Source organism: Pongo pygmaeus, chromosome 7 (assembly GCF_028885625.2).
Source record: "Pongo pygmaeus isolate AG05252 chromosome 7, NHGRI_mPonPyg2-v2.0_pri, whole genome shotgun sequence".
Classification (NCBI taxonomy): Eukaryota; Metazoa; Chordata; class Mammalia; order Primates; family Hominidae; genus Pongo; species Pongo pygmaeus.
Genome location: NC_072380.2, coordinates 42,857,644 through 42,879,713, shown reverse-complemented (window position 1 = coordinate 42,879,713; position 22,070 = coordinate 42,857,644). Strand labels below are relative to the sequence as shown.

At 42.0% G+C, this 22,070-nt stretch overlaps 1 protein-coding gene across 8 annotated transcripts in view; it reads left to right on the top strand.

The window, feature by feature from the left end:
* The window catches only part of SLC20A2 (solute carrier family 20 member 2), a 126,466-nt gene that overhangs the window by 29,379 nt on the left and 75,017 nt on the right, over positions 1 to 22,070 (top strand). Inside the window, exon 1 of one of the 8 annotated variants that reach the window (XM_054499760.2) lies at positions 8,796 to 12,642. The exons of the other annotated variants lie outside the window; for them this stretch is intronic. The gene's annotated coding sequence lies outside the window, so the exon portion shown is untranslated. Of the gene's footprint in view, positions 1 to 8,795; positions 12,643 to 22,070 lie in introns of those variants that run through there. 8 annotated transcript variants of the gene reach the window in all.

The window sequence follows — 22,070 nt, the reverse complement described above, 5'->3', positions numbered from 1 at the left end:
GGTACACTGAACTCCTGGAAGATAAGATCCTATTCATTTCTTTTCTCAAGCACTTGTCACCAGGTTAGGAAGCTCCCTGAGAGTCTGATGGATAAATGAACACATGAGAATGTACAACCAGCCGCCTGCTCAGGGGAGTCAGGAAATCTATGGGGTTGGGGAATGCAAGTCAGTGTGGTATAGGAGTGGTTAAAAGTGCTCAGCAAAGTTTTATCCTCTTCTATTGCTTTTTCATACTTGTATAAAAAGGCAAGATCAAAATATATGAAGTTTATCATCTAGGACGAGGAAAGTTAAGACCAGCTTTGAAAATACCCCCGAACATTGACTGTCTGAATATAACAGCATAAAGTCATGTCATATCTGTCTCCCAAGACTCCAGCGGTTTCTGAATGAGAGGTGGAGAGGCAGCCACTGTGATGGTGGCAGCTGTTAATTCTGCCCAGTGGATTATTCCAACTGAGTTACTGATATGAAGATGCCCTTATATGGACAGTTCTCCAGACGTTATATGTTTCTAATTTTGATCTCACCCCTGGCCTTTGTGTTTTAGCTGCTGTCTAATCCTTCTCTTGGCTATTTTTAATACTTTTTTTCCTCCATGCATCTCAGAATTGTCCTGCATTCTAAAGAATGGCAAGTTAAATGTGATTTATTCTTCCTGTTTTTTCAGTGCCTAGGATTAGTTTAAGCGTAAAAGTGGTTTTGAGAGAGATTACTTAAGTAAATGATCTCAGAGATACTCTGTTGGATATTGTTTGAGGGGTGTTTTGTGTTATTCTTTCCTTATCTTAATTATTTTTCCTGAGCACTGACCACCACAACACTCTTATGAGAAGAAATGGTGTATTTAAAGCTGATACAAAGAACAGTGACTACTAATCTGATGTTGTGATTTGGGAATGCATAGTTCTGATCTGCTGTGTATGAACAGCTTGAATGCTCTTTGTCTAACTAGCTGCTTATTACTTTAATAATTTTAAATAAGAAGGGCAAGAATTTTCTTTTTCAAAGTCACAGTGTTGGTTGGACCTTATAAATATGCTGCCCTTTTACATTTCTATCCATCTTATTGAAAAAGAGTTTTTTGGGCTGGACGTGGTGGCTCAGGCCTGTATTCCCAGCACTTTGGGAGGCCAAGGCGGCCAGATCACTTGATGTCAGGAGTTCGAGACCAGCCTAGCCAATATGGTGAAACCCCATCTGTACTAAAAATACAAATATTAGCTGGGTATGGTAGCGCACGCCTGTAGTCCCAGCTACTCGAGAGGCTGAGGCAGGAGAATCGCTTGAACCCAGGAAGCGGAGGTTACAGTGAGCTGAGATCGTGCCACTGCACTCCAGCCTGGGCATCGTAGTGAGACTCCATCTCCAAAAAAAATAATAATAATAATAATTTTTCAAGTTTTTTTTTTTAAGCCGTAAAGAAATCTGGATCTATCCAGAGCTGTTCTTTATGGTTTAATAAAAAGTTCTTAGTTTGGGAAACTAAAAAGGATAATTTTCAGTTGTTTTCAAAGAGCATTTTTAAAAAACAGATCTGAGTCAAAGAAGTGGGAAATGAATCCTGTCCTGGCAATTGGAGAGGCAAGAATCTAATGTCAAAAAGAAGAAACCAACTCTTTAAATGAAAGCATTAATGTCTAAAATGGATAATTGGCTTTTATTTCGCAGTCTACAATCAACCACGACTGTCCCAGTACTGTTTGTCCACTCCTCTTTTGTGAACCATCCCCCTGTATTATAAAGGAACTGGTCTCTGGTGTTTCTCAGAATGGTCTCTTGGATTATTATAATTATTGGGCTATTATAGTTCTGAGAGCTGAGTTGTTGATCCTTCTGGGTTTGGTTTTATGGTTTTTTGGTGGGTTTTTTTTGTTTGTTTTTTGCTTATCACAGCTACTTTGAAAACGAACACTCATTTTTTTAGTACTTTTTAAATGAAAGACTTAGTACCTAAGGATACAATCATGTACGTTTATCAAGAGACCTGTGGAAGTAGTCACCTGCTGGATTCTTATAGCCAAGTGCAACTAGATCCTCTTATAAATATTTTATCTCTTAATTTGAGCTGGACTTTGAACTGCTTACCCTAACAGTGACCACTTCTTTTTTTTTTTTTGAGATGGAGTCTTGCTCTGTCACCTAGGCTGGAGTGCAGCGGCGCGATCTTGGCTCAGTGCAGCCTTTGCCTCCCAGGTTCAAGCGAGTCTCCTGCCTCAGCCTCCCGAGTAGCTGGGATTACAGGCGCCCACTACCACGCCCGGCTAATTTTTGTATTTTTAGTAGAGATGGGGTTTCACTGTGTTGGCCAGGCTGATCTTGAACTTCTGACCTCGTGATCCGTCTGCCTTGGCCTCCCAACATGCTGGAATTACAGGTGTGAGCCACTGCGCCTGGCCAAAAGTGACCACTTCTTAGTTTATCTGTTTGGAAACAGATCATACCCACTTACAGCAAAACTATTACAAATTAGAAAACAAATTCTTGATTTCCATGTCTCTTGGAAAATTGGTATCAAGTGTTGTCTTCCACCACACACGTGGGCATCTGCCCTTCAAGTGCCTCTTATAGATGCTCAGAGACCTGATAGTGAAAAGGCAGGAGTCTTGAGAGTGGACTTGAAATTATTCACAGTGAAGCTGGCGGCTCTCCACTGTCATTATGAGGGTCCTTTCAGGCATACCCTGCAAGTTCCCTGTCTACCTGAAATAGGTAGCAAGGGGACCTAAAGCCCCAGAGCCCCAGAACAGATTTTCTACCTACCATGGCCAGGTGATTTAACTAGGAATTCTCCTTCATCGTTACTTTATATAGCTTACATATAAAATATATATATTATATGTATATTTTCTTTTTTTGAAAAAATCCATGTATAAATTTTTTTTTTCAAAAATCCATGCCAAGCTCTGTTGTAAGTGCTTTATGTGCATTAAGTCATTTTTGCAACATTCCTAGAAGGTGGAAGGATCCTTATCCTCATTTTACAGATGGGCAGAGAGAACTCTGTTAAATAACTCGTCTACTGTCTCAAAGCTAGCAATTGGTTCAGTTTGATTGAACCCAGGAATATGGCTCTATTAAAAGACTCCTACAGCCCTCTTTTCCTCAGAAAGTCTTAAATTTCAAGTTAAAAATAGGGTAATCCTTACCTAAAGACTCTAAGTGCTCTTGAAACAGACTTGAATGATTGTGAAACAGTATAGATTGAAATCACAAAAATTAGTATTTTATACTGTGTATCAAAAGATTTGGGCAATCAGCAGCTCGTTGCCTGATACTTAATAGTTTTTCTATTATCGGAGGGAGTAAACTGAGAAGTGGATGTTTATGATTAGCAGTTTAGCACAACTCATTATTTCACATTCTATCCAATACAGAATTGACAATAAGGCTTTGTTTGTGATGGGTGGAGTTTACCTTGGTGATACCTATGAAAAAGTGGTGTCTAAACAAATAAATACTATAAGATTGCAGGAAAATGTTACATATTTCAACATAGTCGAATATTTTCAAGCACTTTTAGTGGGTTTTTTGTTTTTGTTTTTAGTATAATCCAGTAACTATCCTAAGTACTTTCCTTTTAAAAACAGAGGAAACTCAGTTTAACATTGTGTTGATTCAATAATAAAACTGCATTTAAAAGTATTTTCAGTTTAGATATATATCTAGTTCAAGCCAAATTAGTCTGGGATTAGTAAGGTTTTTGTTAACCTAACTTTCAAATTACTGTGGCTTTAAATCTAATCTTTGACTTTTTCCCCAAAATCTTATTGCATTCAGGGTTTCTCGTTTTAGATTAGCTTGCCCAGTAATAAATTATAGAAGTGAAGGTTGCACTTAATAAGCCTGTGCTTATTTTTCCATTTGAAGTGCATATATCACATAAGGTATTAGTGCTCTTTTATTTTGAAGCTAGTGGCCGTGTTGTATCTGTCTCTAGTGGTTTCAAGCCTAGCATCTTTTTGTTTTGTTTTGTTTTGTTTTGTTTTGTTGAGACAAGTTCTCGCTCTGTTGCCCAGGCTGGAATGCATTGGTACAATCATAACTCACTGCAGCCTCAAACTCCTGGACCCAAGATATCCTACCACCTTAGTCTCCCAAGTACCTTGGACTACAGGCGGGTACCACTGCAGCCGCTAATTTTTTTTAACTTTTATTTTTATTTTTTTTATTTTTAGAGACGAAATCTCACTATGTTGCCCAGACTGGTTTCAAATTCCTGGGTTCAAGCAATGCTATGTCCTTGGCCTCCCAAAGTGCTGGGATTATAGACGTGACACTGTGCCTGGCTAAGCCTAGCATCTTATATCAGCAAGTGCAGAATTATTGCCCCCAAGAGAAAGGAGAAAGCTTCCAGTGTGAAAGTAGAGGAAGGACAGCCTGTGTTCTTTTAACTGACTGGAGGCTGATGTTGGGGTGCATGAAACGTGTCTGACCTTGTGCTGTAGATCTCTGTGGACTCCAGACAATGGAGGAGGAAGGGAAACATTTAAATGTGTTTAGCATTTTCTACATACCAGGTACTGTTCTTGGTGATAAAGCTGTATCTATGTATCTACATTCATACATGCCTATCTATATCTATATAACTGTTTGCTGTGTATGCATAAACATATAAGTTTATTTAACAAAACGTTTATACCAGGCACTATTCTACATCCTTTACAAATAAAAAACTCATTTAGTCTTCATAATAACCCCATGAGGCATGTATAATTATTATTCCCATTTTAAAAGTGATGAAGGCACAGTGAGAAAGTAATTGCCCAAGACAACTACAAAGTGATGAAGCTGGCGTTTGAACCAGGCAGCCTTGCTGCAGATGCCACTTTCATTGGATACTTTATAGCCTAGATTTGGAAAAATTAAGTAATTTAGTCATCAAAGCAGCTATTACTTGATGGAGCTTGAATCTCAATCCAAGCTGTCCCCTAGACAAACATTATAGCTTTCCTTTTTCTCCATCTTTGCTTGTGTGTTGCTTCTGTATAGTGTTCTTTCTACTCCTGCTACTGTTGAGAGCTTAGGAGAAGGCTCCATTCAAATGCCACTCCCAGACCGGGTGTGGTGGCTTACGCCTGTAATCCTAGCACTTTGGGAGGCCGAGGTGGATGGATCACCTGAGGTCAGGAGTTCAAGACCAGCCTGGTTAACATGGTGAAACCCCATCTCTACTAAAAATACAAAAATTAGCCAGGCATGGTGGCAGGTGCCTGTAATCCCAGCTACTTGGGAGGCTGAGGCAGGACAATCACTTGAACCTGGGAAGCGGAGGCTGCAGTGAGCTGAGATCATGCCACTGCACTCCAGCCTGGGGTTACAGAGCAAGACTCCGTCTCAAAACAAACAAAAACAAATGCCACTCTCTCCAAGATCCCTTTTTTGAAAATGGAGGTGGGGTCTCAATATGGTGCTGAGGCTGGTCTGGGACTCCTGGCCTCAGGTGATCCTCCCACCTCAGCCTCCCAAAGTGCTGGGATTATATTACAGGTGTGAGCCACTGCACCTGGCTGAAGATGCCTTTCTTTCTTTTTTCTTTTTTTTTTTTTTTTTTGAGACAGAGTCTTGCTCTGTTGCCCAGGGTGGAGTGCAGTGGCACAATCTTGGCTCGCTGCAGCCTCTACCTCCTGTGTTCAAGTGGATTCTCCTGCCTCAGTCTCCTGAGTAGCTGGGACTACAGGCATGCACCACCACGCCTAGCTAATTTTTTGTGTGTTTTTAGTCGAGACGGGGTTTCACCATGTTGGCCAGGCTGGTCTCGAACTCCTGACCTCACGTGATCCGCCCACCTCGGCCTCCCAAAGTGCTGGGATTACAGGCGTGAGCCACTGCGCCGGGCCAACCTTTCTTGATTAACACAACTGGAAGCCTCTTCTTTGCTTATGTTCCTATTGGAGTGAACTTTTAACTTTTGGAATGCTTACTAATTACTCCCTTATATGATAAGTTTATGGACAGTGAGACAGTGTCATGACTGTTACCACATTATGAGCCTCTTAAAGGCAGAACTGTCATTGACACCACTTTCTGCTGTGGTCATGGGTATCCTGCCACTTATACAAATCTTGCAAATGCTTGGGAGTTTCCTGATGGTGCTTTAACAGATGTTTGTTAAATAGATGGCTGTTGTGAATGTAGAGCAGTATGAAAACCCTAAGAGAATTCCAATATAATTTAAAAAATCAACTATGTTAAAATGAGTATTCAAACAACAGCAGTCATAATGCTGCCTTTACTTTCACAATCCTGATAAAAACTGTCATAAAATTATGCTGAATTAGCTATTTATCAAGGTTTTTTTAAAGAACTGTCTTGAAGAGTTTGCGTCTTTTTTTTTTTTTTAGTTGAAGAGGATAACAATTTCTTCTGTGTAGAGTTAGAGCTCTCTGTTCGTATGTATGTGAACTGAGTCCGTTTCTGAAGTGTGAAGACTGCATCGCTGTGGATCACACTGGTATAGCCCTCCTGAGCACGCAGCCTTTTTGGAGGAATGTGTATTAGCTTTTGCTGCATAACAAACCACCTAATACTAGTGGCTCAAAAAAACAAACATTTCTTTCTGTACCTCACAGTTCTGTAGGGCACCAGAGTGGTTCTGGCTTGAGCAAGCCTGGCTGGACTTTGCAGTCAGCTGGCAGCTGGCTGGCTGTGTGGTTTAGGATGGCCTGACCCACCCATCAGGTGCTCAGCAGGCTGACCGGTGGCAGGGACTCAGCAGTGATGGCGCATCCCCACTCCATGTGGCCTTTTCATTTGTAGTAGGCAAGCCAGGGCGGGGCATTTCGAAGTTGCAAGAGAGGTTGAGCCCCCATGCACCAGCACTTTCCAGGGCCCAGCATTATGTTTGCTGTAGTCCTACTGGCCAAGCCCAGAGTCAGTGAGGGAAGGGACTCCCTAGGGTAAGGAAGGAATAGGGGGACTTTACAGCAGCCATCTGCCCAGACACATGATTCACCTGTGTTCTTCAGTCAGTGACCCTGAATCCTGTGCTAACCTCTGGCTGGGGACATGAGGCCATATCACGGAGAAAATTAAACAGGCTGGCGCAGCTACAGAGTTTTCCAAAGGAGTTTACAGACCCTGGTTTTCCTGAAATACTTAACAACCATTTGAAGTTCCTTTCAACATTTTATTTTTTGAAGAAGCTTCATGCTATAAAAACAGGGAGCCTTTAATCCGCACTCAGTAAATATCCCACATTGTCCTTCAGCAAGTACCATACTGCTCCTAGACCTGCTGTGAGTCACATAATGGCCCCAGCCGTTTATTGAGACTCTTTGTATGCCTGTGCTAGATACATCACCTCCTTCCAACACCAGCCCTTGATGGCAGCATCATTATCCCCATTTTACAGGCGAGGAAGCCGAGTCACAGAGGTGAGCTCAACTGCTCGAGGTCAGACAGCTAGTAGGTAGTGGGGTACATTTTGAACCCAGGTCTTTCTGAGTCCACAGCTACAATCCAAAGAATTCCTAACGTGGGCCAGACACAGTGGTTCACACCTGTTATCCCAGCACTTTGGGAGGCTGAGGTGAATGGATTGCTTGAGGTCAGGAGTTTGAGACCAGCCTGGCTAACATGGCAAAACCCCGTCTCTACTAAAAATACAAAAATCAGCTGGTCGTGGTGGCACACACCTATAATCCCAGCTACTCAGGAGGCTGAGGCAGGAGAATGCTTGAACACAGGAGGCGGACGTTGCAGTCAGCCGAAATTGCTCTACTGTGACAGAGTGAGACTTTGTCTCTAAATAAATAAATAAATTAATTAAATACAGAGAATTCCTAACGAGTTGAAGAGTTTTTTCTTCAATGTTCATTTTTTGATGGCTTTTTTTTTTCTTTGAGATAGAGTCTCACTCTGTCATCCAGGCTGGAGTGGTGGTGTGATCTCAGCTCACTGTGTGACCGTGCCCGGCAAAGTTTTTTGTAGAGACGGGGTTTCGCTACGTTAGCCAGGCTGGTCTCAAACTCCTGACCTCAAGTGATCCTCCTGCCTCAACCTTAAACAGTTGGATCAAATAACCAGGTTCAATTTGATGATAAATAGCTCAGAATAGAAACTTCATTGCTATTTTCAGATGTCATTTTAAAATATTTTAGAATACCTGATTTCTCCATGACCTATCCATGCTTTTCTAAGGTTCCAAACTAAAATGCAGAATCTTGAGTTATTCCAGAACATAGATTTAAAATTTGATCAGAAAATAACCTTCATTTAAGAAATGAGGGGTCAGGCATGGTGGTTCACGCCTGTAATCCCAGCACTTTGGGAGGCCGAGTTGGGTAGATCACTTGAGCCCAGCCTATTTATTTACTATCCTATTATGAGCTTGAGACCAGCTGGGGCAACATAGCGAAACTCCATCTCTACAAAAAAAATAAAAATTAGCCAGGTGTGGTGTGCACACCTGTAGTCCCAGCTACTTGGGAGGCTAAGGTGGGAGGATCGCTTGAGCCTGGGAGGTGGAGGTTGCAGTGAGCCAAGATCGCATCACTGCACTCCAGGCTGGGTGACAGAGTGAGACATCTTCTCAATTAAAAAAAAAAGGGGTGGGGGTACTGTGTCCCTCTTGTGTGGCACCCTTCTTCCTCTCCCCGCTGTAGCCATAGCACATTGCACATAAACTGCGTCTTCATACTTACCCAAGTATTGTATCTGCCTGGGTGAGTCTGTTCATGTCGCTAAAATGTGAACTCCTTGGACATAGAGACCTTGTCTTTCATCTCTGTATCTGTCCCCAGCACCTGGCATAGTAACTGGAACATGCCTTTTTTTTTTTTTTTTTTTTGTTGTTGTTGACACAGAGTCTCGCTTTGTTGCCCAGGCTGGTGTGATCTTGGCAGTGGCATGATCTCGGCTTACTGCAGCCTCTGCCTCCCAGGTTCAAGCGAATTCTCCTGCCTCAGTCTCCTGAGTAGCTGGGACTACAGGCGTGCGCCAATATGCCTGGCTAATTTTTTTTGTATTTTTAGTAGAGACAGGGTTTCACCATGTTGGTCAGGCTGGTCTTGAACTCCTGACCTCGTGATCCACCCACCTAGGCCTCCCAGAGTGCTAGGATTACAGGTGTGAGCCACCACGCCTGGCCGCCAATTTTTATTATATGATTTTATAACTAAAATTTCATGTCTAGCAATGAAATTCTTCTTCTCTCTTTTTTGTTTATTTATCTTCCTTTTAGTCCTTTCTTTCTCCTCGGATCTTTCCCCTTCTATCTGTCTCAGTTCCTTCGTTTTCCTTAGCTCTCCATTTCTCCCAGCATCTGCTGCTAGTCTAGTCTCCTGGCTCTTAACCTTTTTGAGACACAGACTTCTTTAATAAAGTGATGAAGAAAGTTATCTCCCCAGAAGAGTACACACAGAGAACACAGAATATTTTGCATATTATTTCAAAGGTAAAGAATGCCAAGAAGCCAGGGGCAGTAGTTCATGCCTGTGATCCCAGCGCTTTGGGAGGCTGAGGTGGAGGAATCACTTGAGCCCAGGAGTTTGAGGCTGGCCTGGGCAACATGGTGAGACCTCGTCTCTACAAAAAAAATTTTTAAATTAGCCAGGTGTGCTGGCACGTGCCTGTAGTCCCAGCTACTCAGGAGGCTGAGGTGGGTGGATTGCTTGAGCTCAGGAGGTCAAGGCTGCAGTGAGCTGTGATTGTGCCACTGCACTCCAGCCTGGGTGACAGAATGAGACCCTAGCTCTAAAAAACAAAGGATGGCAAGTGTCTAAACTTTGAGCTCCTTGAGGACAAAAACTAGGCGTTTTTCATCCTATATGCCCAGTATCTTAGTTGATGTTTCTTGAGTGTATATAAGTGTGCACATGCCCAGAAACATGTATTAGTTCATGTTGTTGAACAAATATTAGTTCATGTTGTAGAAAAGCTGTTGTCAGGAAGATATTTGTACACTCTGGCTTTCCACTATGATAGTCACCAGGCACATGTGGGTACTGAGCATTGGAAATATGGATTGTCCAGATTGGAATGTACTAATTGTAAAATACGCACTGGATTGCACAGGCTTGGGGCAGTACAAACAAAAGAATGAAGATATCTCATTAATAGTTTTTATGATTATTACACATTGAAATGATCATATCTTGGATATATTGAGTTAAATAAAATATATTATTAAATTAATTTTACCTCTTTATTGTTACTTTTCTAAAAGCAGCTACTAGAAAATTTTAAATTATACATTAACTGCTCATAGAAGGTTGGTATCTGAGTTAATTCATTAGTGTACATTCATAAACACAGTAATTTTCTTTAATTTCATGGATTCGTTGAACTAAAGATCCCATAGGTCACCGCCTTCGCTGTCCCTCCTCTATCACCAAAAATTAATGAGAACAAATGGGAAGAATTTACTCTGCTTTTAAAGGTACTCTGATACAGATTTTTATCTACTGTCATAAGTATACCTAGAACAAAAGCACTGTTGACTCAAGTAGTTTCACTAATGAAAAGGAAGCAGCAGAATGACTAATGTAAATTGGAGGAGACACTGTTTTATTTGGAATGCTTTGGTTCTTCCACTGTGGAACAGGTGTGGCTGCTGTTGAAACAGCAGAGTCATACTAGGCATATCTGACATGTGAGGAACCGGAGCATTGTTCAGGGGCCCCTGCCTTCCGATGAATGGATGTAGGATCCATCATACATCAGATTGCTCCTCTCCAATACAAACTCTGATGCAGAAATGCACTTGGCGTATTTGCTTTTTCTTACTTTCTGGTTTAGGGCAGAAATAATATTTTGGCTTAGAGACTTTTGTCCTGAATTATGACATAATAGGATAAGAATATTGTGTCAAAAATAGCCTTACAAGGTCCTTTTTGGCATGAAGACTTCTGGAGTGAGTTTGCGGTGGATTATTGAGAATAATTCTGTTCATTAGCAGCTAGCCATCTTTGATGAGTGCTGACTTCTCTCCTTTCAGCACAGAGCGGGAAATGCCTGCCACCCATGACTGGGTTGGAGTGAAGGGGAATGCATACCAGCCACCCTCTTGCAGAGGTGGGGCAGGTGCTAGCACAGAGCCTCAGGTTAGGCCGAGGGGATGCAATCTCAGATCAGCAGCCGGCAGTGTTTGTAAACAACAGGAGGGAGATTGTGCTGGTGATGTCCAGCTCACACCAATGAAGATCAACCGGTTTGTGCTTTGGGCAGCAGGCTGCAGATGGACAGTGCCTCCTGAGGGCATCGCCATGTTTTAGGGATCCGTGTTGCGGGATACCTGTCTGCAAGAGAGAGTCAAGGAGTGCTTTTTAAGCCCCTGGAGTTCAGGCCTGGCATCTGGGTGTTAAGTAGAGTGAATCTCCTGAAGTCCAGACTAACATATGACATTTTAAAATGAGGAAAACAAATGGCTCTGAAAAGGTCTATAGGATTATAGGTAAGTGGTTAATATAGAAGATGTTATAAAGGGCTCAGGAGGTGATGGGGTGATCCAGCGTTGGTTGAAGTCATTGAAATGGAATTTCCACCTGTCTGTGGAAAAAAAAAAAAAAGAGGAAAATGACATCTCCCAAAGATGCTTGGAGATTTTATTGATGTTTGTAAAGTGCTTTGATATCTTTCATAGAGTGTTCAATAAGAGCAAAAATATGTCATCAGAACTTAGTCTAAAGCAAACTAGTCCAAACCATCTCGAGTAGATACTAAGCGGTTTTGTGTCTTTGTTATAAGTTGTACTTATATTTTCGAGAGAAAGTTTTTCATGTTCTGATTTTCTTTTAAGTATCAGCTGTATGCTTGGGGTCTTTACCTGTTAACTTGAGTTCCAACATGCTTTGTAGATGGTCAGTCACCTACAGAGGACAATTTTTCTAGCCAAGGAGTTAAATCCACCTTAAAATGCTTCTTGCCAAGGACAGTGCCTTTGCAAATATTTGAGATGTTTATTCTCAGTTGTGATTTATTACTGAATCTGTGTCTTCATAGCGACTCCTTGGGAGGTGCAGGAGGAGGCAGAGCCAGAAAGCAAGTCCTTGCAATCAGTTCATTATAGAGAAAGAAAAAGCTTTTATTTCAGGATTCTGGTGGATAGACTTACTGATATGTATATTCTGTGTCTATTTAATTTCACGTAGTGCTGCATCTAATCACGCTGTTTAAATAATCGGACAGAATGTCCTTTTGCTTTGCTTTTGCTTGTGAAGAGCACACAGCACTGCCACCTTGTTGCCAAAGTTTGGTCTGATTTGAATGTGCTTAAAAATCAAGTGAATGCCTGTTGGGAAAAAGCTTACTCCTTCTCTTTGTCAGTACTTGCAAAAACAACTTAAAAGAAGTTAGTATTATTGGACTGAATTCAGTAATTAGCATAATCATGATGCTATGTATTGTTCACCAGGGCACGCCCCTTGGCCGCATTTCCCATTAAGAGGACACCGATGTTGTCCTAGTGAATAAATCCCGGCACACATGATGCAAATCAGCGTGTTCCTGCCTGCCGCTTGGCTGCGGTTAATTTTAGCCGGGGTTAGTTCTATGAGTTGTAAAAGTAGAAGTTAGCAAGCTGAAATGTGACTTCTCGGCCTAATGTGGTAGGATATCTATTTTAGACTTCAGATTGTGTTTGTGATCAGGAGAGCAGTCTTCTGAAGAATTGTGGCTCAGTTTTCTTGGAAACTACTTGTAAGTACTGGGTGGAATTTTAAGACTTCTCTTTGTTCTTTTCTCCTTAAATCTTCCTAATGTTACCGTCATAGTAATGTTTATCTCTTGGGAAAACTGGAAGCTTTGAGGTTGGTACGTTAGAGAAAGCTAAGAAAGGTGGCAAAAGGTTTTTCTTTAAATGTCTCCTACTGCAATAAATCTGCCTTATTCAATTTGCCCAAGAAAAAGTTTTCGATTCTTACTTATTTTTGCAAAAAGCAATCTGTAGATTATTATTTTATGTTAAAATATTTGATTAATGGATATGGTTTCTGTAAATACAGAAACATTGTATTGTGTCATTGAGCTTTATTTTCTACTATGGTAACCTAACTCTTGAGAAAAAAATGTTGAAAGTTAATTCCTGTTATACTCTGTGCTACAAGTTTATTTTGTAGAAATAATGGAGTGTCAAATGTAATTTTCTTGAATGTATAGATGGACAGTTTTTTATCTTTTTAAGGGGGATTTTGTGCTTGAAAAATAAACCCATATATGCCTAAAGAGAAGCACTTTTAAAAATTAATTTAGGAAGAAGGTTTTAGATAATAATTTAAAGCATCCTCTTTTAGACTGAGTTAGTTATCAAAAGTAACCAAAGGCCATGGGATTCTGTACCCTTAACTGCAGTTCATCTAACACGTTATTGCCAACTTAAATTTGTACTGAAGAAAACAAAAGATTTTGATATTGAATATTTTAAATTAAATTGGAATCACCTTGCTTATTTAGAAGTGTGTTTTCAGTGTGGACTGACTTCAAGCCAAACAGTTTGCTTACAGCAGAGAACCAGGCAGGAATTTCTTTATCAATTAGCAAGTAAATGTATCAGCTTTAGGAATATTGATGTTAATGAAACAGTTCTCCTAGGCGATAGGATAGGTGCTCACCAGCTATCTGTGCCTGTCATGTGTAGAGCAAGGAAGGAGGCAGGTCCTCAGTTAGTATTGTGAAAGCCATTTTCCCATTTTGAAAAGATTTAGTTAAAGACTTCTTTGTTATTATGTATTGTCTGATTTTAAATGCAAATGACATAAAGTGTCAACAATCAAAGGAAATACTTCAGTGTTCCATTTAGTAGGAAAAGAATGTAAGAAAGGAAAGTGGTACTGAGTTCCTGGGCTATATTTAGAAAGAAACTTACTTCATACTTAGTTTTTATTGAGCTGAAGAGAAATTTGCTGCCCAGATGAATTATAATGATAACAGAAGCCTCTAATGTTATCTTCAGCAGTAAAAGGGGTTTTGCTCCAGTAATCCTTCATAATATATATTTTTATCCAAAAAATTCTGACTTATTGCTATTACTTCTTACTTCTAATTGTTAATAAGGCACCATCAGAATCTCAGTGGAGCATTTTTAAAGGTACACTATAGTTGGGTATTAGTTTTCAAGCCAGTATTCACTTGACCTATTGTAGTTTTTAGTCCTGCAAAAGAGAAAAGCTGATTCGAATTTATCCATTGTTTAATTTCACAGACGTTTCTGTAAGTTTTTCTACTACTAGGAAGCATGTGCTTTATGATGAGTTGCTAAAATGCGCATAAACACTTGAGGAGTGTTCGTTTTAATGATTTACGTGCTGTGAGAGAATGGCAGCGGTGAGTGAGAGCTGAGAAGGTTTTCATTAAATAAGTGTTAGTGCCGGAATTCCTCGTGTTTGCCGGTGCTGCGATTCTCTTCGCTGCTTCTACCCCGTGTACCTGGTGAAATGATGCTGGCTGTGACTGGTTATGACCTTGGGCGACAAATCATGATGAGCTCTATGCAGAGTCACACACCAGGGGCCCAGGGGCCGAGAAACAGGGCAGCCTTGTGGCCGCGGGAGGAGTCCAGGAGCCGAGCCCGCCTGCCCTTGCCCTGCTGTCCCCACGCCGCAGGTGACCGCACGTCTCCCCTGCAGTCCTGTTGGAGCCACTCTGTCCAGCTGCCCGTGCTCTCATCCTACTCCTCCACGTCTTAAAATAGTTACAGACACAGAGGCTCTGACAGAATCGCTGCCGGTTGCAGGAGATTTATTTCACTGTTACTTTCTGCCTAGAGGGATAGCCTTCTGCTCGGAAGCTTTGAGGGGTTTATCAGGGACGCAGAGAGGAACCTTTTCTCTGGGACCCCTTCCCTCACATGAGGTTTTAATGGGTCCCTTGCCTGCATGGCTAAATGGGAACTGCGCTATGTAACAGGTTGCCTTTCAGCTTGGGGCCTGGATGCTCAGTGATCACATCCCTAGAATGTTCTCTCTCTAAAGGAAATCTTGTCGGAAGAGGCTGTGTTGTGTGAGTTCCAGCTGTTCATCTAAAGTGGAAGGAGCAGTGAGCGGGAGGGATGCCTTCAGCTTCCGCCCATCTTAAACACAAGTGTAACATAATGGGATATGGCCCTCAGGAGGAAGGCTGATTTCTCGGGCATACGGGGGACTGCTGTCATTACTTAGCATGTATTAAGCACCCCACAGCACATGCGGTGCACAAGGAAAGCATAGTTCCAACCCACATGCTACAACAAGGCAGGACACAGAAACTGGGCCCGCTGACATTCAGTAACTACCCTGGCAGAAAAAAATGTGAAAATGAAGAAAAGGGAAACAAGATGAGTGGGGTGGGTTGAGGATACTTCAGCATTCAGCTCCTCTGAGCTTTTGCCAAAGACGATTAGGACAGACAGCTGTGCCACCTGGGCTGTGCCTTCCCTTTCTCTTCCATAGCTGGGAAGTGATGGGGACAAGTGACAAGACTGACCCCAGAAGCCTTGCCCCCCACTCTCAGTCCTCCGTTGCAATCCTCCTGCAAAGAGGAGAAGCTTCACAGTTTCACTTGCACCTAAAACTATTATTATTATGTGGAGGGGGTAAACTTGTTATAAAGTCCAATAAATATCAAAGCATCTTTCTCCATAGAATGATATTTAGATAGAAATCTGGAGTTCCAGATTCTCCCTTCCTGAACTGGTTTGCAATTCAACAAGTTACTTAACCCTGCACTGGTTTAGGATATTGAGTCGAGTCAACTGTAATATTAGTTAGGGAAATGCCTTCAGCTTCTCAGAGGAAAGGCATTATGAAGGTCTACTGAGCATTACTGCAGCTTGTAAACGAGTTAGAAGCACATGAATCAGAAGAAGGGCTGACAGGCAGGCTTGGGTCCTGGGGAGTAATAACATGAGCGGCCTGTGTGGTTCTGTGAGTCTGTGAGTCCCTCCCCCCGTGCCCAACCTCAGCCAATCTCTAAGGTTCTGGGTCTAGTTCATGGCTCCACAACAAAAAGAGACTTGGCTCCACAAAGAACCTCAAAAAAAAAAAAAAAAAAAAACAATTGAGGGTTGGAAAATGATACCTATGATAAGAGGGTAGGGAACTTCTATTATTTAGCTTGGAAGAGGAAACAAATGACCGGGAGACTCTTGAATTGTTCTTCAAGTATATGTGTGTCTCAGTGGCAAAGAATGGTGACCCACTGGTATCTATTTCCATCTAGAATAAAAGGGTCAGGTCCAGCAAGGGTTGGGCTGGAACAGAGGTGCTGACAGTGGGGACCCTGTTTCTTCAGCGTCAGCACCGCTTGGAAACGTGAGAAATGCAGATTCTCAGGCCCCACCCAGGCCCTGCTGAATCAGAAACCATGGGGTGGGGCCGGCAGCCTGTGTTTAAAAAATCTCCCAAGTGATTCTGGTGCACGTTGACATTTGAGGTCTGCTAGATGAGATGCAAAGATGGAGGGTATTATAAAATGGGGAATCTGGATGCCAAAAAATGTAACCCTTTTTCCTGAAGTCATCTAAACATGAGATTATATTTGTTTGCAGTGTTTTCAATGTACTCTCTAAAGTCAGGACATAAATGACCTCTCACAGTCCCTTCCAGCCCTGACTTCGCTCTGGATTTCCTTTTGTCACTTAGAGAAAATTAATAATTAACCAGGAAAATTTTGCAATTACTTTTCTCAGCTAAGAAAGACAGTGTTCCTCTCAAATGAGGCTCACCTGAGATAATGTGAGAATAATATTGTGTTAGCATATGGATCTACTGTATTTTATCAGTGTTACCAGACTCTCCTCCCCATCTGACCTCACAGCCACCTGCAGGGAATCTGGGCAGAGGTAGCATGTAGCCCATATTGGGGGTGGGGAGCTTAATGTTGGCTCATGAGCACTTTACATCACAGACTGTGGCCAGGTTGCTTCCTGTCTTCACACAGCCCATTTCAGAAGAGAGGGGGCTGCAGGGAAAGTTGGACCCTACCCACTATACCCTAGGAGCAGGAAGCAACGTAGAAGGCCCTAACGAATCCAAGCACAGTGGAATGTATTATCTGTGTGTCAGCTCTCACTAGAGATAGAGGAGAGGGACACATTTTATCATCTACAACAAATAGCCCAGGGGCACACATAGGATGGACTTAATACAAATAAATTCTAATTCCACTGGAATGGCTAAGGCCACAAGTAAGTGCTCTGCCTTCTCCTCTGTGATGAGTTCTCTAGAGTCAGGAAGGTGGCCATTCTCACCTTTCCCAATCAAAACAGTTACTCCTAGGAGTCCCCTGTTCATCTCTCTGCCCTCTCTTCCACCCACCTTTATTTGCACATAATAGAAATGCATCTGAATTTAGTTATGCCTGTGCCATTTTGTATATTTTCCTTTGTGCTTTCGCTTGACAGAAGTGTCTCCGGTTGAAAACACAGGCTGCTGAGAGTGTCTATTTGTTATACTTTGTATAGCATTTAGGACAATAAAACCTTTTTGTGCTCATAATGAAGAAAGGGCTCTCTGAGGACATGTTTTGCCAGTGCTGTTTAAAAAGTGTCATACTTCCTGCAGGAGCTAGGTTTTTAAAAATAATAATAAAGATAAAAATAAAAACTGTCACACAAGTAACGCACTGCCATGTCTGAAAAAGACCCGCCCTACGTCTTTTAGCCAGGAAATTGTGGCCCTAATATTTCAGCACTTGAAAATGGGATCTGGCCGGGTGCGGTGGCTCACGCCTGTATTCCCAGCACTTTGGGAGGCCAAGGCGGGTGGATCACTGGGGGTCAGGAGTTCGAGACCAGTCTGACCAACATGGTGAAACCCCCTCTCTACCAAAAATACAAAAATTAGCCGGGCATGGTGGCGCATGCCTGTAATCCCAGCTACTTGGGAGGCTGAGGCAGGAGAATTGCTTGAACCTGGGAGGTGGAGGTTGCAGTGAGCCAAGATCACACCACTGCACTCTAGCCTGGGCAACAGAACAAGACTCCGTCTGGAAAAAAAAAAAAAAAAAAAGGGAGGGATCCGTAGAATCCTTGGCTTTTATAGCATAGTTAATTACATGTTCACAGAGTATTAAAAATTGCTTGAGGTGAGAAAAGACTGGTGAGGACATTTGAGCCAAACTGTAGTTTGCCTGGTCATAAGATATTGATGTTAATACTATTCAGTCTTTCAATCTTTCAGCCTCATTATGTTTCAAAAAACTGACCTCTCAGACATGAAGCTGCATGCACTGTTATTTTCTACATCTGTGTCTGTTTTCAGAACATATGAGGCCCAATGAACATGGTGGCTGTACAGAGATAAGATCGACATGTCTCCCCACTCCGGAGGGCACAGGGAGCTGATCTTAATCCTGAATGAGCCTTTCAATATAAGTAGAGTCTGTGAAACCCATGAACTTCCAATAAGTATATAGCCAGTAGGGAACATTCCGAGTGTCTGTTTAATTTGGTTCTTAATAATGGCAGCCAAAAAGCTATTTTCATTTCTGTACAAAGAGGAATTACTAAATAGTCATTCTTTTCTTGGTATTTCTTCCTTGGAAAAATCATGTTTCTAAAATCAATCTATAGCTAGTTCACAAATGTGTCATTAAAAATAAGAGAGGTGGCCTGGCGCAGTGGCTCATGGCTTTAATCCCAGCACTTTGGGAGGCCAAGGTGGGTGGATCACGAGGTCAGGAGATCGAGACCATTCTGGCTAACACAGAGAAACCCTGTCTCTACTAAAAAAAAAAAAATACAAAAAAATTAGCCAAGTGTTGTGGCACATGCCTGTAGTCCCAGCTACTCGGGAGGCTGAGGCAGGAGAATTGCTTGAACCCGGGAGGCAGAGGTTGCAGGGAGCCAAGATTGCACCGTTGCACTCCAGCCTGGGCGACAGAGCGAGACCCCATCTCAAAAAAACAAAAAAGAGTGGTTAAGTGGTTTGGAATAAACTTTGTCTCATTATAGCTGTCCAGTCAAAAAAAATTAAACTTAAAGAAAAAGGTAAAAAATTTTACTTATTATTAGACTATACAAGATTTATGGACCTAATAATTGAATAAAATATCCCCAGAAACAACCTGATAAGTTACTGATTAAATAATTTATGGTATTTCCACAGCATAGAACACTATGCAGCCATTTGAAATGATGGCGTTAGATGTATATCAAGTAAAAACTAGCAGGTTACAAAACATTAGGTGTTTATGACCCCATTTTTATAAAAGCAAGGCACACCTATGTATGTACCTGAGAAAAGAATGCTGCATTTATTATGAGCAATAACTATCTCTAGGAGGTGAGCTTATATGTGATTTTCACCCCTTCTTTTTGGTTACCTGTATGTTAATTTTTTTCTTCAATAAGCATAGATTACTTATGTAATAATAGAAAACTTTCTCTTTAAAAAGTAACTATTTTAATTCGTTTTTATTTTGACTTTATATTTTATTTAATTCGGCAGTGGCCTCTCAGTTGGCTCATATAAGTAGTGCCTAGTCCAACTGATAAAGCTAGTACACCAATATGTTAATTATGGTTATTTTGCAGTACTGGACCAGTAGCATTTTTCCTTGTTTTACTTTCTCGTTTTCTATATTTATCAAATTTGTTATGAGCACATATTATTATTATTATTAGTTTTGAGACAGGGTCTCACTGTCATCCAGGCTGGAGTGAGAGGTGCCATCAGGGCTCACAGCAGCCTTGACTTCCCCAGCTTGAGCGATCCTCCCACCTCAGCCTGCCAAGTAGCTGGGACTACCGGCACACACCACCACACCTGGCTAATTTTTTAAATGTTTTATAGAGACAGGGTCTCACTATGTTGCCCAGGCTGGTCTTGAACTCCTGAACTAAAGCAGTCCTGCCTTGCTCTCCCAAAGTGCTGGGATTACAGAGATGAGCCATCATGCCCAGCCAATATTATTTTTACACTGGAAAAATCTGATTCATTTTTAAGGCAGAGACTTGGGATCATGACTTTTGGAAAGACACCCACGTAAACTGATGTGTACTGGTCATTGAAAAAGGTTAATTCTGTTAATTCTGGAGTATTAGAGGTATCCAGGAAGTGTCTGCTTTCACTACCACACTGGATCTTAACAAACTCTATAATCTGATCTCATTTTTGGCCAGGATCTCAGACTCAGTATTATTTGGAGAGCAATGGCAGCAAGCTGGGGACTTTAGCAGATTTTTAAGTCAATTAAAATAACACTTCTGGTGTTATGATTATCCATTAAAATTTCGGAAGGGCCCGGAGTTCAGAATGTTAAATTCAAAGCAGTGAACGGTGGAACCATGTGCAGTAGGCCTCAGGTAATATTTTGAGTGACAGTGATGAGGGATGATGGAAAGAACGAATCCCCTAGCCGGTGTTTCCAGGGCACTTATCTGTGTAGTATCACGGTGTATCTCACCAGTGTTCACTACATGTGAGAGCACTTTAAGAAAGTACTGGCTCCCTCAGTCATTTCTGCCAGACACTGCCAGGGTGTCCTCATGGCCTTAATCAGAAGGTTATTTTGGGTAACTGTTTTGGTGCCTGTGGCACTTGATTTAAGAAAATCTTGAACAAAGTGGGACTTCCCACTAAAGCAGGCCCCCCTTTCCACCTGCTTTATACAGTGCCACATGAGAATAAGTACTTTTGATGGTCACTGACAGAGTCTCTCCTAAGCCTGGGCCTGGAGCAAAATGGCATTTGTCACTAGGTTTCCTTTGGGCATTGAGGCTGAAATTCAGACTGGATTGAATCTGCTTTCAACAGGACTAAGACCTTAAAACTTAATCGAAAACCAAGGCCGGGCGCGGTGGCTCATGCCTGTAATCCCAGCACTTTGGGAGGCTGAGATGGGTGGATCACGAGGTCAGGAGATCCAGACCATCCTGGCTAACACGGTGAAACCCCGTCTCTACTAAAAATACAAAAAATTAGCTGGGCACGTGATGACGGGCGCCTGTAGTCCCAGCTACTTGGGAGGCTGAGGCAGGAGAATGGGAGGCGGAGCTTGCAGTGAGCCGAGATGGCGCCACTGCACTCCAGCCTGGGTAACAGAGCAAAACTCCGTCTCAAAAAAAGAAAAGAAAACCAAGTGCCTTGATAAACTAAAAGGAATCTGGAATCATGTGCTACCGTGTTTTGGCCTAGGCTTTGGTTTAGAACCTTTGTTACTCAGAGTGTTTCCTGGAATGCTCGGAACTGAGAAAGCTGGTTTTTCAAGTTTCCTCTTTACATTTGTCATCCATATAAGGAATGCTCTTCTTTTTATGCTCACCTTCCTTTCTTCATCATCTCGTGTCTTTCTACTGCAATTATATGAGAGGAGTAGTCATGACATTCCTCTCTGCAGTATTTCTTCCTTAGGAAGTGAAGACACACCTTGCATGGGCGGATCTTCGTTTTCTTTTTTTTTTTTTTTTTTGAGACAGAGTCTTGCTCTGTTGCCCAGGCTGGAGTGCAATGGCACGATCTCAGCTCACTGCAACCTCTGCCTCCTGAGTTCAAGCAATTCTCTTGCCTCAGCCTCCTGTGTAGCTGGGATTACAGGCGCCCACTACCACGCCCAGCTAATTTTTTGTATCTTTAGAAGAGACAGGGTTTCACCATGTTGGCCAGGCTGGTCTAGAACTCCTGACCTCATGATCCGCCCACCTCGGCCTCCCAAAGTGCTGGGATTACAGGTGTGAGCCACTGCGCCCAGCCCAGTGCATCTTCATTTTCTTTGGGGAGAAGAAAGAGGTGTGGGTAAACACCTTCACTCAATAGTCACATATTCAATGAATAGAGTACTGTTCCCAGTGAGATTGTGGGGGGACAATTCCCAGGACATCAGCATGTCCTGGCTGCCAAGTAGTTCCAACTGAGTTGAGTCCCAAAGCTCTCCTGCACACCATGTGAGTATAGATGTGCATAATGCCACATCAAGATGGAATAGTAGGTGTTAAAATTTGGTTACTTGGCAAGTTGAATGCCTTAAAAGAAGAAAGAATGTCTTTTTACTTCCTTAGAAGGGATAGAGCAGATAAAAAGGGTTTTCTGAGACTGTAGACTATGTTGGACAAGGCAGGAAAACTGATGGTCATCAAGAGAAATAGAGTGACTTTTTTTTTTTTTGAGATGGAGTCTCACTCTGTCACCCAGGCTGGAGTGCAGTGGTGCAGT